Below are 15,930 nucleotides of genomic sequence, written 5' to 3'. Positions count from 1 at the left end.
AGTGTTTGTTGAAAAGTTGCTAATGCTATTTAGTTAGGAACTTCCGTTTATGATTTATTATTTAACAATAAATTTTAAGCCGTAATCAAGCCATTTCAAATAATTCCAGGTACACTTTATCTGCTTTTGATAGGAACTATGAATGAAAACATTTTGAATAAAATGAAATAATTCAAATGTTCGTTAGCCAGAAACAAGTAATTGAATCGGCAGAACCTGTTACACTTACCAAAAACTTATAAAAATGGGAATAGGCCAGACTCAATTATTTTACGGGGGATGAAATGTATGTATAGCTTTTACTGTAGGTGCGTATGTGTGAGTATATCTACTGATATAATCATACTAAAGTATGTATATAATATTTGTATATTGGTGCAACCACTCCTAATTGTATTTGCGCAACACTCGACGCATTTGGATGGGCAGAAAAGGCAGAAAAGGGAGACCGGAGCGCGCCTTTTTAGCTAAAACAAAGCAAACCAAAACCGCATACAAAATAAATAAATACATTTATGGGCGCTGATGAATAGTGTGGCAACAACAACAGCAACAACCATGGTGGCAGCACAAATGTGTACAAAACAATAAAAAAAGGACTTAAAAGTCCATTAAAAATGCTTAGGCGACATCATGAAGTCGCCAGACCGAGCAAATGACAGACTCCAAAGGGTGGTGATGGCAGGATTAAATGGGTGTATGGCTGGGGAGCGAGCTGGTGACAGATATTTGAGCTGAAAGCGGTCGGGTCGGGGCTGCTGCTGTTGATGACAATAAATAGAAATCTCAATTTACGACGCGTTAGTTGCGCGCAAGTTTTTCCCACTGACCTCCCATAGTCAAGAACTAATGCCCAGCCCCAGCCCCAGGCAGCAGCATCAGCATCAGCAGCAGCAGCCACGGCCACATCACCATCAGCATCAGCTCTTTAAATGTATGTTTATATACATATAGTATGTATGCATGTGTATGTGATGTATACATTGTTGTGTTGTGTGTCTGTATCTGAGTCTGTGCCTGTGCCTGGCTGCTCGGTGGCTGCCTCTAATGGCATTTGTGATAGTTGCGGTTATAATCGCGTTGACGATGATGTTGATGATGGCGCAACGCTGCTGTTGAAGCTGCGCTCTCGATAGCCGACTCTGAGTGTCTGTACACGTATATGTGTGCGTAAAAGTGCTTTTTGTTTGCTCAGCCCAACCCATCGGTGACTATGCAAAGGCGGAGTGACCCTTTTCACCAGTTGAGGCGCCTACATTCAGCAATGGAGATCTAGATCGAGTTAGATACTCAACACTGTTGATGCACTGATAGGTTTATTTTCGCTGCCAAAATTAAAACTAATACATTTACAGATTAATTTATTATAATTATAACTTTAGGTTCTGGTACTTCAATAAATGAAAAATTGCTACCTACCTTACTATATTTCAGTACTCCCTCCTTATATCTCACAATTTTGTCTTTGTAAAAAGGACATGTATTTTTGGTAAATTGTTAATTATTAAGATTCTCAACGGTTACTTAAAGAAAAAGAATTGAACTGTAAATGAGTGTAAGAATTGTTTAAAATTAGTTAAAATAATATTTAAGTCTATTCCGGTAATTATAATAATTCTGCAAAAATGTTCTTTAAATTCCATTGATGCTCACGCTCGAGATAAATGTTAAGGCGATCTAAATGAAATCCATCGCTGCCGGAGCCACTTCAATACACTAAACACATATGTATATTTAATATATTAGCATAACGTTCCTACGAATATTCTCATATAACATACAAGCATAAAAGCTTTCAAAATTATAGCACCATATCTTTATTGCGCACTTAAATACATAGTCCAGTCCTCTAATAATTAGCAATTCTATGGTTTTAAAATAAATCAATTGAAATTTGGTTCAAATTTAGACATTTATTTAGAGTCTAAAACAAGGTTTGTTATACTGCAGTCAAAGTGTTTAGTAAAAAAAAAATAAGTAATTGGCGATATTTATGGAAGCTAATTTAAAAGAAATTAAAATATCTTCTTAAACTGTAGGAAGAATTTCTATATGAATCTAGACTGAATCTGGAGAGTGTTGTTGTAAAGGTTATGAAATGTCAACAGATAATAATAAAACGAAAACAATAATAATAAAAATAAATTAATGGCACATTCAGCTTACAGCGACACCATGCTACATGAGTCAGTAAACCAAAAAGGCAATTCAAAGACCAGTTGCTCCTACTAGTAGTGTTTGGGAAATGTCGTCCACTCCATATAATCCAGAATAGAAAGAGCAGCATGAGCAACAATGGGGAAAATAAGTGTAAAGTGGCTGAAAACTTTTTTCATTTACTTGGCCCATGCCCCAGATCGCATCAATGGCTCAAAATTGCGATAAAAAGTTAAGCACTTTAAAAGTTTCTTTCGACAGCCGTATTTATGCCTCAATACGTGACATAATTTTCGATAATGAGAAGTGGCTCCATAGTTAGAAGGGGCTTAATGTCTGGACACGTGTGCAGGCCAGCTGACTGGTTGGTCGACTGGTCGACTGGCTATAAAAGTCGATTAAGTCGGTGGCAGATAGACAACAAGTTAATCAGCCTACACGTGCAACAAACCGCATCTCATTACTGACGCTTGCATTACGGTAGCCCACAAGAGGAAAGGGCAGCTGCCGTGCTAATTTGCAGAGCAAACAAAGTTGTCAGCACATAGTTAGGTGTTTCAATTATGGGGCTTTGACCGCATTTCCGCATTTTCAATTGACTGTCAGGCCAATCAAGTGAATGTAAATTGCCAAACCAGCTCACAGTAGGGCTGCAGTTGTAGTTGCAGTTGCCTTTGCTGTTGTTTCTGTTTCTGTTACTGGTTGTGGTTCGATATTACACAAACAAATGGGGAGCGGAAATTGCGTGTCGCAGAGCTTTGATTTTGGCCAACTGCCCACTCCTTGCCTACAATTTTGGAGCCCCATTTGAATGCTCGGCGTGTTTGCATTTAATTGCAGGGCCTGTTAAGCGGCTTAGGCTCGCAACAAGTCCAACAAAAAATGCAATCTTGTGGCCGGAAGAACCAGATGCAATTGCAGGGGGATTAAGTGCATTGAATTCATGATTCGATTGTGTGGCAAGATGAGCCATTTGTGCAGCCAGTTGTCCCGCACTTGATTTAGAACAAAAGCAGCTCCGCTTCAAATGAAACCTCAACTAATTGGCACTTGAATGCAAATACTAACTGAATTGGACGGGCGCTCAATTGGCTGGAAGCAAGCACAGGCCTCGAGTGCAGACACAATCCAAACTAAGGAACAGAATCTGCAGAATAAACAGCGCAGTCAGCCAAGCGAGTAACTATTAGCTAGCTAGAGAGCAGCTCGACCATGCCTCTTTACAGGTATAAGGAGTGGTTGGAGAAGTAAGCCTCGGCGCAACTAGCATTTAATTTGGCTTTCATTGAAACGCACGCTTTTGCACTATTTACACAGCCATTGTAATTTCATTTTGCCAGAATCGCTGCCCCCAGCGAACAGTGGTTCTGAACTTGAAAAAATTCAATTTGAAATCTACAATACAATAAGTATAGACGGTCCATTCAGGACAACTTTTAAAGGATCTCTTTACTCTCTTCAATTGCCGAATATGCAACATGGTCGATCATTAAAGCATTCAATTGCTCGTATTTTGGCCTGTTTGGTCATATGTTTATAGAAGTCGTAGAACTTATAACAATAACTTGAAGAGTTTTACACAAAATAATTAAATATTTTTGCTCAAAATGAGCTCCATAGCATTAGCTTCATTAGTTTGTTATTAAACTATTAAAAAGTTCATACACAAATCTCAATTCTTTTAGATTTGCATCAGCAGGACGCCAATTATTTGTGGAATTTTATATTCGATTTGTACCATTAGCCCATCCACCATAGTGTATAAAGCATAATAAAAAGTTTCATTACTGTCTAAATCGAGTTCCTATTTATGCTGAACATAAGCTATGTACGTTCACACTTGAATATATTTAGCAATAAACACGAATTGTTAAAGCCAATGAACTTGCAGCAAAATAATTGTTACATACGATAGAAATTGTAAAGTAAAGAATAAATTTCTTACTCCATTTTATCTGAAAAACTTCTTTCTGAGTGTACAAGTCTTACAATTAAAATAAAATATATAATTATAAGTCTCAATAAAAGAATAAGAATTAGATATATGTACTTTCTTTTAAAAATCATTTGTTTTTTATTTGCAATAAGTTCAATAAGGAGTCATCATTAATTATAGAATTGATTGCCATTACTTATTCAAGCCGTGTGTATTTGTTGAATTTTGAGATTATTTTCAAATTGTTTTTTCGTATTGTTAAATAAAATATCCAATTTATTGATCACAAATGTTACCTCATTTTCATTTATTACTCGTAGATAAAATCTAATAATTTCATTATGTATTAATACATATTGTCATTACTAGGTGGATACTTCAATTATTGAATAGCAATTCGAAACCACTGTGCAGAGTATATTGGCGCTAGTAATTTACTTGCTGGCTCGGCCTCTGATTCGCTGTTTCAGATTCGGTTCCTGTTGCCGTTTGAAGTGGCGTCTGGCCCTTAAGTTGGCTGTGGATGAGGCCACTGGTTGTTGCACGGCCGGCGCGCTCACTTTTATTTCTATTTTTACTTTTATTGTATTGTCAATAAGTTTCAAGTGCGGGAGAGAGCTGGCTCGCCTCAGCTGCTAGCATTTTTAATGAGCATCGTGGCGCATAAAGCAAACTTTGGGGGAGGCTAACGAGCGGCCGAAGAGCACGCTGCCAGCATGGGCCGACGTGGCGTATGAGTATTAAAATTTGTGTTTGCTGAATATTTCATGAAGCGTTCGTATTTTATGATCAACACTGCTTACAGCAGCAAATGGCCTGGCCAAGTTTTAGGCGTTGATGCTTGATGTTTGGCATATAAAAGCTAAGAACGCCAACAATGTGAATTTTAAAGTACTTGTCGTTTATCTGAGCGGGCCAGTGGTTGAGGTGGTGATGACGGTGGCGGGTAGCGGCTGGCGGGTGGCGGCGGATGTCGGCCATAAAAATCGTGGCATAACTTTTTGTAAATTGCAACGTCATTTCGTGTGGCGTTTTGGGAACGCGCTGCCTCTATCCCTACAGCTGCCGCTGTCCACAAAACTATTGAAGCGAAGTTGTGGTTGCGAGTGTCGCCATCGTCGCCAACAATGATGTACAACAAGTTTACATGCAAAACTCAGCCACTAAAAAAGCTACAAAACTTTTGCTGCAACAAAGTTTGCATGTAAACACGAACGGCAACGGGATCGGGAACTAGGACAGAGGTCTGGAGACAATAGATTCCGTCGCTTAGGCCCATAGTTTGCCGAGGACTACACGTGCCGTAGGTATCTACGAATTTCTGCTCTTGTCGCCGTTGTTGTTCTTGCCCGAAACAAAAACTTTTTAATTAAATTCCAGTGCGGGTGGTATTAGTTTTTTCAGTACTCAGCGAACAAGTTGCATAAAGTAGCAGAAAAGCGTAATTTTTCTCCCATCTTGCATAAGTTTTTAGCTGACATCACACAAAATGTGCTCAGGGACACATTTTAAAGTGAATCGAAATCGAGTTAAGCGGCAGAGAAATACATTTAAATTCCAACAGGTGGGTGTGCGTGTGTTTGTGTTTGCGGCACGGTTGCCGTCAAGTGCTTGCCACCAGTTGCAGCGTCCGCTGTGCAGCTGCCACATGCCCCGCTGTTTACATTTTTATGGTAAATTGCTTGAAGCGTGCAAATGTTTTGCATGCTGTAACGAGCTTGACGCAACCTAAATGGGAGAATGGAACGGATGGCGATGGCGACGGCACAGGAAGTGCGTCAAGCAGGCCAAGCAAATGCAGACAGGCAGGCAGGCAAGCAGACTGGCAGGACGACCTGCTGGAGCGTCACGTCTGTAGGCAGAGAAATCAATTAAAAAGGCAAATGGAAAAATGTAATGATAATGATAATGAGAAAAATGCACGTATTTATAAAGAGACGTCGAGACCATAATAATAATAGTGTTGCTCTTTTTAGTTTCAGCCATGAGCTAGTTCAGTGGCAAGTGCTGAATTATCAGCGTCTAACTAACAAGGGAATCCATGAGAGGATTATATAATAACAAAGACTATAGATCAATAGATTATGGTTTTATCTAATATTTGAAACATTTCATGTCCAAACTCTTTTTAAATTGAATGTAAGGTTATTAACTTTAATTAGTTCGATGACCCGATTTCTGTACTTTATACCTTGGTTACATAAGAAAGACTCCAACATTCTTTATAACGCATCGGTTGAACTCAGATTTGAACTATATGCTCAACTTTTAAATAAGATCGTAGTTGACTTTGAGGAAAAGTTTTGGGAGGGTTTCTGAATATTTTCGCTAGACAACGCAGCAATACGCAGCAATCATACATATAGTACTACTTCTATTTTATGCTGCACAAGAAAGCTAAACAAACAAATAATATTAATGTTCAAATCTTGTAGTTGAGAAAAAACATTAGTTTTTAAACCTTCTTAGAGCATTTACAGCTTACAATAAAGACAGTTTCATTCACAAAATTCGACCCTTCATTTCAATCTCAATTTTAATTCGAAATAAATGGCTAACAATTTTTTCTATGAAGCGAACATTAAACTAGTTCCTGTCTATTAGACAGACTTTTATAAAAATATCGAAGCTGCAAGCACTTCAGAATTTAATGCAAATAGTTTTTCTTCACAAATTAAGTCCCACGCACTGCGCAATCTTAGTTTATTATTAAAAAGTTTTTATTGTTCCATAGTTGTCTAGCAGAAGCCGTATTTATTACGAGTATAAGAGCATTTACATAGCAGCCACTAATTTCGTAATTACAGTAAGTAAAGTAAGCAGACGATGTTGGATGTGTCAACCACCGAGTCCTTACTATTTCAGTCGCATTCATGGCACGGCTTTTGGCATGTGTCGCTGCCATCGTCTGCTGCCCTTTCCGGGCTAACAAAAGAGAAAATCAACAATAAACGAAAGAAATTTGACGTGGCCAAATATTTACGCTAAATTGTCTTTCAACTTTTGTTCGTTCTGGTTGCCCGTGCTGGTTTCCGCTAAAATTAGAACCTATTTCATGTCATGCCATCAGCTAGAAGCGCAAGTTTTGGACAAAAATACTATATGTTTGTACGAGCATGTATGTATGTACTATATAGTATGTACTAGATAGTGCGAGTATGTACATGGAGACAGCGACGACGAGCTGTCGGAACGACAACGAGAAATACTAAAAATCCAAATTCAATTTAAACGTCACACTCATATCCAAATCCACATCAGCTCGCCATAAATACATAATAACCGACCTGTGTACACATTGTGATATTCTATGCCATAAACGTGTCTGTCAGTCTGCAAATCCGGCAAATGTCAGTCAAGGAGAAGCAGGTGGTGGTGGACCTGCTCCACCTGTCGCATTTGGACATGAACAGGCACTATGAGCTTCGAAAGTCATGAATGAAACAATAGCAGTCTCAGAATCCCTAATGATCCAGAAATATGAGAATCAATTCACAGACAGTTGACATGCAATGCAGAACAGCCCCAACACTGCACAATCCATAAATTATCGCATCGTCGATTTAACTTTAAATGCTTGATTTCATTTCCATAGCAATTGCATCTGCAATGTGGCGCCATAAATTGGAGAATGGACAAAGCTGCTTTTCCAAATTGAAAAACTTTCAATGATTGAGTTTCATAGTGACGCGTGATTGGCCATACATTTTAGTTGGAAATCAGGACATTCCTTAACGACCGTGCTTATTGCATTTGCTTACTTAAATGAATATGAAACTCTTTATCGATTGTTTATGGAAAAATTAATATAGCATCAGTGTCTTGTAAGTCTTGGCATATGAATAGTATGTGTGAGAAAAAATTCAATTTAAATTCACTTTAAACGATGTTTTGCGGCAAAGGAGAGCGCACGATTAATATTTTAATCAAAGGCGAGACCTTACAGAATTTTCGAGCAATTTAAAAATATATCTGTCGTCAAAAGAATGAAGTATTGTCATCTCTCAACTTATCTGGCTCTCTAGGTAATTCACAAGAGACCATACAATTTTGCCCAACCTGCAGTAAGATACAAAATATAATATTAAATCATTTGAAATATTGCTCGTTTAAAGCTTCAATATCTTCGAATTGCATACATTTTTTTTCTCTAAATACAATATTTTTTTGAAATAAATCCAATACATCTCCATTCGTAACTAAAACTATTTTAAGTTTATATCTAAGTTTGGTTTTGTGCTCCTTTATGTATTCTATTATACACTAGCTATATTATATTACTAGTTATATTGTATTACTCCAGCTACATAAATCTGATGACAATGATTATTATGATAATGATTATTCAGTCGAAAACGGACCGTTCGATGGAAAAAGATTAGAAATGAAAGAACTGATGATTAGTTATACAAATCAACTTCTTTCTCAGGGGCCTATCCCTATGTTTTTAAGATTTTTCCTATATGAGAAGCGCAGAAAACGACTTCTGCAAAGCATATTGCAGCAACATTGAAATTGCTGTAGCAGCTACTAACTCGAATGCTTAAGAATAGCACATTATTTGTAATTCGCAGAGCGGGCTGAACAAATAGTATAGCTTGTTAACTCAGCTTTTCTGCAGCTACAAGTCTTTATTCCTGTCTTTATTTTAAACTTTTTACATATTTAACACTTCCAATATAGCCTAACCATTTCCAATTTTTATCCTTAAAGAAAAGTTCTTTTTGTATGAGCAATATAAAATTCGATCGCCAGACCAATTCAATTAGTTAAGTAGCTTAGGCGGGGCCGCCGATTTAAATTTTTAAATTTCCTTCAACGGAACTGGCGTCGCCGGCGCTCCTGCTGTCATTTGTGGACCCGCAAATGGTCAACCGAGCACATTAAAATGCCGCCAGCAGTGCAACGGAGATACCGCACTTGACCGCACTTGGCCGGCCAGGTCAGACTTGGCAACTACAATGCATAAATATTTATTAGATGGTCGCGGCCAAATTAAATTTGTTTTAATTAGGCGAGACAAAGCGTTTAAGACAACAAACAAATATATGCTTAAGACATTTTCGGTGCCTGGCACTCGCTCCATTTTTTTTATTCCCTTCTCCCATCTTGTTGTTGCGCATAATGCTCTGAAATATGAAAAAAGGGTGACGTCGACGTCACAGTCAACGAAACATTTTCAAGGCTTAATTGTAAGCGCAAGCCAAGCCGCTAAAAACATAATGAAAAAGTTTGGCTGCCTAACTGGAAACCACCCAACCATCCACACCCCATCCCCAAGCGACACTCCAACCCCAGCTTAGGGGGCACATGTTTACGACAGAATGAAGAGAGCTATGAAAAGCGCGTTGAACGCGAAAATCAGTGGAAAAACGAAACAACAAAATTAAAGTAAATAAGCGCGGCGCAGACAAAGTAAAAACACAAACAAAAGCCCACCCTCCTGCCAACCTCCATTCTGCTGGATGGCAGCAGTAAACAAAATCACAATTAACTGAAAATGACAAAAAAAGAAGAAAAAATTGGGAAAATTTCTCGTTCATATAGAAAATACTGCGAAAAACAAAAACAAAAAAAGAGCGAAGCATATGACAACGCAAAGGGCGTCTGCAATAGGATATGCGTCAGTCAACTTTAAAGTGTAGGAGAAAAAAAATTCTAAAGCGGGTGCCGAGGGATGACACCTCGCCGGCGTCCCCTGCCATGTTTTGACAGTAAAGAGGGGCAGTCTATGTCGGGGATGAGCTTTCGAGTACATCCCATAAAACATTTTCATTGCGTTGACTGCGCATTTTCTTTGTCTGACATGTGCGCCACTCTTGACGCAAATTGATTGCCCGGACCGCCACATGCCGCATGCCCCTACACAGTTGCAGAGGAGGACATGCATAGCAATTCAATTTTCAATTGCTGTATTTTATTGCTGATGACTGAACTTATTGGACTGACTAGGTAATAGGAAATGGAAACATGTCAAACTAACTGGGAATTTGTCTTAAATGTTGCAAGTACTGTCTCCACTCTCCGCCATGTTTGGTTGATCCTTCTGGCTATACATTGTAGCGTTGGCGACACTGACGCATGGCCTCATTGAAGCCCTGACAAACGCTCAAATCGCTGTTCTCCTCACTGCACTTGAGAAACTGCCTGATCTCGTTGGCGCAAGGACCCTCGGCCACGAGTTCCGGTGATTGGCGTACCGGCTGCTCAGTGGTGGCCGCGCTGCCCCCGCCACGCCCACTCAATGCACCCACAACACTTGCGCCTACAGCATGACCAACAGCTGAGCCAACAGCCACGCCTGTTGCCGTAGCTGCCATATCCTTGAACACTTCCCCAGTGCTGCGTCCTGCTGGCTTGCTACTGCTACTGGTACTGGGAGCGGTTGGTGTCGCTGGCTTGGCTGGCTTGGTAGCCGGCAGGGTCGTGGCCGAGGTGCTAGAGGAGCGACGCCCTGGCGTTGATCTCGTCGATGTCGTCGATTGTCGCTTGCGCACCATTTTTCCTCTTCAGTCGCGCCAATCAGTCAAACAAAACGAAGAACAAATAGATTGAAATTTTTTGTGTCTAGTTACGAGCTGGAGAGCTGAATTTGGAATGAAGCATATAGAGTATTTGAAATGTAAATGTTAAGACGAGGGTAACTGCGTTTACACATCCATTCGTTTTTATGCAGCTCTTCATTTTAAACCTTTAATGTCAACCAGTTCGCTACACTATCTGGCAAGTTGCGGATTGTAGTTATTGATCTGAAGGTTCATATAAGCTGTGAAAATACCGCTGTAACCAATCGCCCATCTGTCCATCAAAGCCGATTAGCAGATTTTTAAACATGCTGTGCCAGACAATATTCAGGCATCACAGTCCGTAGCTGTCCTCTTCAGAGCGTATTCTCGGTCCTTATTGAAAGGACGTTAGAAGACAATAGCAAGCATTGGCAGGTAATCATTGGCTTGTCCTCCCTTTTTAATCTGTCACTGCCTGCATCGTTAAGGGAACTAGTATATCAGTATATCATATTGACTTGCGAAGGCAATATGAAGACTTGTGCTTACTCTGCTTTTAAGCAAAATTGTTCCATCTTTCTTTTTTTTGGAACTTGAGCAGTTTCACGAATTTAAATTTAATTTTCAATGTATTCAATTATTCAATTCTTCTATTGCTGAACAGCTTGGCTTCAGAAGAGCTTCCTACCAACACCAGCAGAGATTAATATTGCTGGCGGTTTTTAGACAGTCAGTTGGACGAAACAAAAGCAACTAACAGCGTACATTTTCTAAAGGGAACACAAAAGACAATATCTAAGTTTGGAATCATTCCACATTCCACGACTTCCAAAAAACGCTTTCATTTCCTTTAAATTGGCTTTTTTTTTTTTGTTTCATAAACATGCAATTTACTTTGTTTAGAGGTGGAGATCTGCTGTAAAGCGATTCTAATGACATTTTTTCAGGACTTGTTTTCTTTCCTGTGACTATGAGCTTGCAAGCTGTAAGTCCCAAGCGCAATTACACGAACATTTGAAATGCAACCACTTCTGGCCTTTGAAAATGCTGGTCCGCTGGCCCATTGGGAGTCGAAAATGCCAACACACACGAATTTCCCAGGGTGCATGCAAGTACCATGCTTTGTCAGCTGCTCAGGCCCGCGGCTAATTTATATTACATTGAAAGGCGAGCAGCGAGCAGCGAACACCAAACAGCGAACAGAGAGCAGCGAATGGCGGGCACGAAGCTAATTGCACCATGGAAGCGACTGGAGGCAAAGCCTTGACTTCATCACCAGAGAGCCATGCCGGCCCATTTATGATTATATGGCACATTGGCGCCCCACGGCTCGCACAGCAACGGAAATCATATTTATATATACCCGTACGAGCACGTGCATATATTATATTTTGGGCATGCCCCACACTTGATTCAAGCCATTAATTACACACACACACACACTTGTACATAGAGCGAATAATGAACTTGTTGGCAACATTCAAAAGGCACAAAAAAAAAACAGGAATAAAAGAGAGAACCAAATAAAAAAGCAAAAAACAACACCTTTGAACATTTCTATCAAGCCATTGGAGTCAAAGGCTCTTCTGCTCCCTACTGCTGATGAGTGCAACGGAAATTCTTTAATTACGGCACAACATGCAAAGTGCTTTAGTGGCTTTCCACATTTTATGTATTTGTGTTTGCGAGTCTGCCTGCCGACTTCTATTTGGGGAAGGCACGCTGCGAAGTCGAAATGAAAACTGATGGCGCAAATTAGCGCTAATTCAAATTACATTTGTAATTTGCCATATTCGTGTATGTCGGTGGCCTCTGGGAGCTGCAAGCGAATATAAACACCAAGTAACATAGAATGTGAGCTTCGGCTGCAGTGTAGCCCAATACCCTTCATTTTTCTTCTTCTGGGTGGAATAGCGGTTGTAACAAAGATATGCAGGGACATCTAGATTTGTATCTATCTCATTGTAATGTTCTTTTATGTGTACCCTCTTTATATGGGTGTTACACACCGGTACACCACAAACAGTATACCCTTACACTTTTCAGTGCAGGCCATAGAAAAGAGAAGCATGTGAATATGATATTGTGTGGACAAATTATCCTTCACTCTGGCGCATTATGATCTGGCAAACAGCATATTTTATGAAATTATGGCAAGCCACAGGCGCCACACACACACACACACACACATGCTCACACCCGAGCGTACATCAAATTCCATTTGATTGATGCTGGCAAGCGAACGCTTATTAATCAACAGTATAAAATTTCAGCCACAGTGTTATGAATATTTGAGCAAATTATGTTTGAGCGCTTATTTTGAATTTGTTAGGCATGGCAGGCTCCCATTCTGTACGCCCTTCTGGGTTGAATGCTAATTTAATTTGTCCTATTGTTTTGCTACAACATTATTTCCAGCCTCGAGATGCTTTCTCACTCGCCCGCCCCTCCCCACCAATTACTGCTCCATGGAATGTTCGGATAAATCAATCACCATCAATAATAGCAGCTACCGCGTTTGCTGATGGTCCCTTTAAATTCGTACAGCTCGGGTTACAGTAGGACCCATGAAGTGGATATTATAATTATGGGTTGGCTGCTTTTAACTACAGAGGGAGAAAAACAACACGAACACACACAAAATTCTTGGGTACATTTTGTAAATGGATGTGCGTTTGATTGAACAAAAATTGCATTGTGAATCAATGATGCCGCACTTTCTCATGTAAAAACACTTCTTAGTTGACAAACATTTCACAATCAGCTAAAAAGCTTAACATTAAAGCTAAAATTTATCGTTATAGCTGATGCTTTTTAATGCTCAAAAAATTATATTTAATTAACCAAGCTTTGAGCAAAGAAAAAGGCGAGTGGGCAACAAAATAACACTGTTTTTCAATCCTTTTGCAAGATTTTGAAAGGAAGACCAGAACATGAGAAAGCGCGTTTTAATATTATTAATGTTTATTCATTCTTAAAAGGTATACATTAGATGAATAAAACAATTAGATGCAATAAGTAATCTAATTACACAATTTTGAATAAAACTAAAGTTAAATCGCTTCAAGAGTTAATATTACACATACGATAAGTTGTACAAGTATTTATGTTTTCTTAATGTTTAATGGTCCGAAAACATAAAACAGAAGCACTTATATTCTCTTGTAAATTGTTTATGACCGTCGAGACGCCATCAAATGAGAAGCAAGCGACCGCAGGACGCACCCAAGCTGATAAGGACTAAGTAGAATATAAAAACCAATATTGCTCAGAGTGTAAGTGTTAATTATGAACTTAATATTATTATTATTTCTTAGTTTTGTACAGTCCACCGGATTTCTAGTGCCTTTAATAATTCAACTAGGCTAAGGTCCTAAGGAAAGAAGAAAATTGGAGACAAGCACGACCTTATTTCATGCATTTTCCAAATTTATCTCTGTGTAAGGACGTCTCCAAACTGGTCTGAAGGGATTCTGGAAATTTTGCAGACTTCGTTATAACAAAATACTCGTAATAACATTGGAAACTATAGCCAACTAAGGCAATTCGTACTGTAGATATAGACTCGAGACATGGTTAATCACATCATAGGGCGACGGGAAAGTTTTCCCTCTACTAATGAATAATATGTCTGCGCAAAATTCGCAGTTCGGCCCACGCTGCGTATGATGAATGCGCTGACCTGTTTTTCCCTGTTAGTCACACAGATTTATGCGCCAACAAATTGGCGCATGGTAGTGAGTATGTTTTGTTTTACTTTTTGCGCATATCATTTATAAACTTTTCTCTCTGCTTGATAAGCATTATTTTTGACAGCTACTTAAAGAGGCAGCAGCTGCGCCGTTGCCAAAAATGCGCCACAAACTGTTGCTCGTGCGCGTTTTCTATTTGAGTTGGCACAACTTTGACATATTCCCCACACACTCACACACTCACACACATACACACACACACACATTCACAGAGAAACAGCAATGTAGAGATGCCGCCATTTCACTTGCCACTTGCGCACTTAAGTCTGGCATTTAGCATAAAATTTCGCACTATAATATTTGATTAAATTAGCTCGAGCGCTGCGTTGAAAACTTTGCACTGAAAATAAATAAAAGCTTGTGTTGATCACAGTGCGTATGATTAATGTCGAGTTGCTCGAACGGAATGTGCAAACAATGCGAAGGGAACTAAGTAGCATACGTTCTAATGTTGTTTATTTACGTAGAGGTTGCTGTGAATATGCTCAGGTAGCACTGAGCAGCTATAAATAGAGAACAAACACTAATCATTGTGAGTTATATCTGCAATTAAATGGCTTTACTTTGCAGTTTTAGTTTTTTAATTAAAACAAAAACACATTCAGCTTCAAAGAGTACTGTGAGAGCTCTTAGATAAAAGGTATACAAAAATGTGAATAACATACACATCACAAAAGCAACTCATTGAATTAATGTGTTTGGAAAATGTCTGCAATTCCAAAAGCGGAAAGAAAAAATAGAACATAGGAAGAATTTTGAAATGGGAATACATTTGGCTACCTTTCGAATTATGCTAGTCCTTAAACAAATAACAAATATGTGCCAAGATCTCACACATGGGTGGTAAATGCAATAACAAATATGAAAGTAAACCAGAAGAAGCAGTGTTTTATATTCCTAAGACTTGAAGCATACAACAAAGTATAAATGCCTAATCAATATCATTGCTGAAGTACATCGATTTTATACATTTTTGCCAAATGCTTTTAACATTGAAGCACCTTCCGTTATATTTTGTAATGCAAAGGAAACGTCATTTTAAAAATAAACTCGAATAGTGCCAGAAAATGCAATTGGGAAATATTGCTCCAAATTCTTCGATACAAAGAAGCTAAAATCGTAGTTGAATCGAATTTATAAGACAGCCCACAATCTCAGTCTGATGAGCCCTCTGAAGCAATCAAATCAGAGCCAAGCGCTATTAAATTGCACCCACCACAAAATGGCCTGAGGTGGCACATACTTCAATTCCTCAATTACATATGCTCTGACATCTGCAATTTCACACAAGTCCCCTCACATCTCTCCCCACTCTCTAAGCCACAACCACCCCATCATCATCATCATCATCAGCAGCACAATCCAAGCAAGTGTTGTCTGTAGTTGGCGCCATAACAAAACACAAAAAATGTACGAGTAACTGCAAAGAAAATACAATTAAATTTGCAACACACGTTCTGTTCATTCATAACAACAATAAGAATACCACAACAACAATAACAATAACAACAACTGCAACTACACCAACAACAACTCTGGAGTTGCAAGGTGCCCGAACATTGAAAGGCACGTTAGAAAT

At 39.0% G+C, this 15,930-nt stretch overlaps 1 long non-coding RNA gene and 1 pseudogene across 1 annotated transcript in view; both read right to left on the bottom strand.

Annotated features, from left to right (window-relative positions):
- The window catches only part of LOC115620482, a 93,238-nt gene that overhangs the window by 28,107 nt on the left and 49,201 nt on the right, over positions 1-15,930 (bottom strand). The window lies entirely within an intron of this gene.
- LOC115620480 lies at positions 9,989-10,669 on the bottom strand (annotated as a pseudogene).

This window comes from Scaptodrosophila lebanonensis, unplaced genomic scaffold (genome assembly GCF_003285725.1).
Source record: "Scaptodrosophila lebanonensis strain 11010-0011.00,11010-0021.00 unplaced genomic scaffold, SlebRS2 tig00000024-arrow-pilon, whole genome shotgun sequence".
In the NCBI taxonomy this organism is placed as follows: Eukaryota; Metazoa; Arthropoda; class Insecta; order Diptera; family Drosophilidae; genus Scaptodrosophila; species Scaptodrosophila lebanonensis.
The sequence above is the reverse complement of the archived record's forward strand: the minus strand, read 5'-3'. Positions and strand labels throughout refer to the sequence as shown.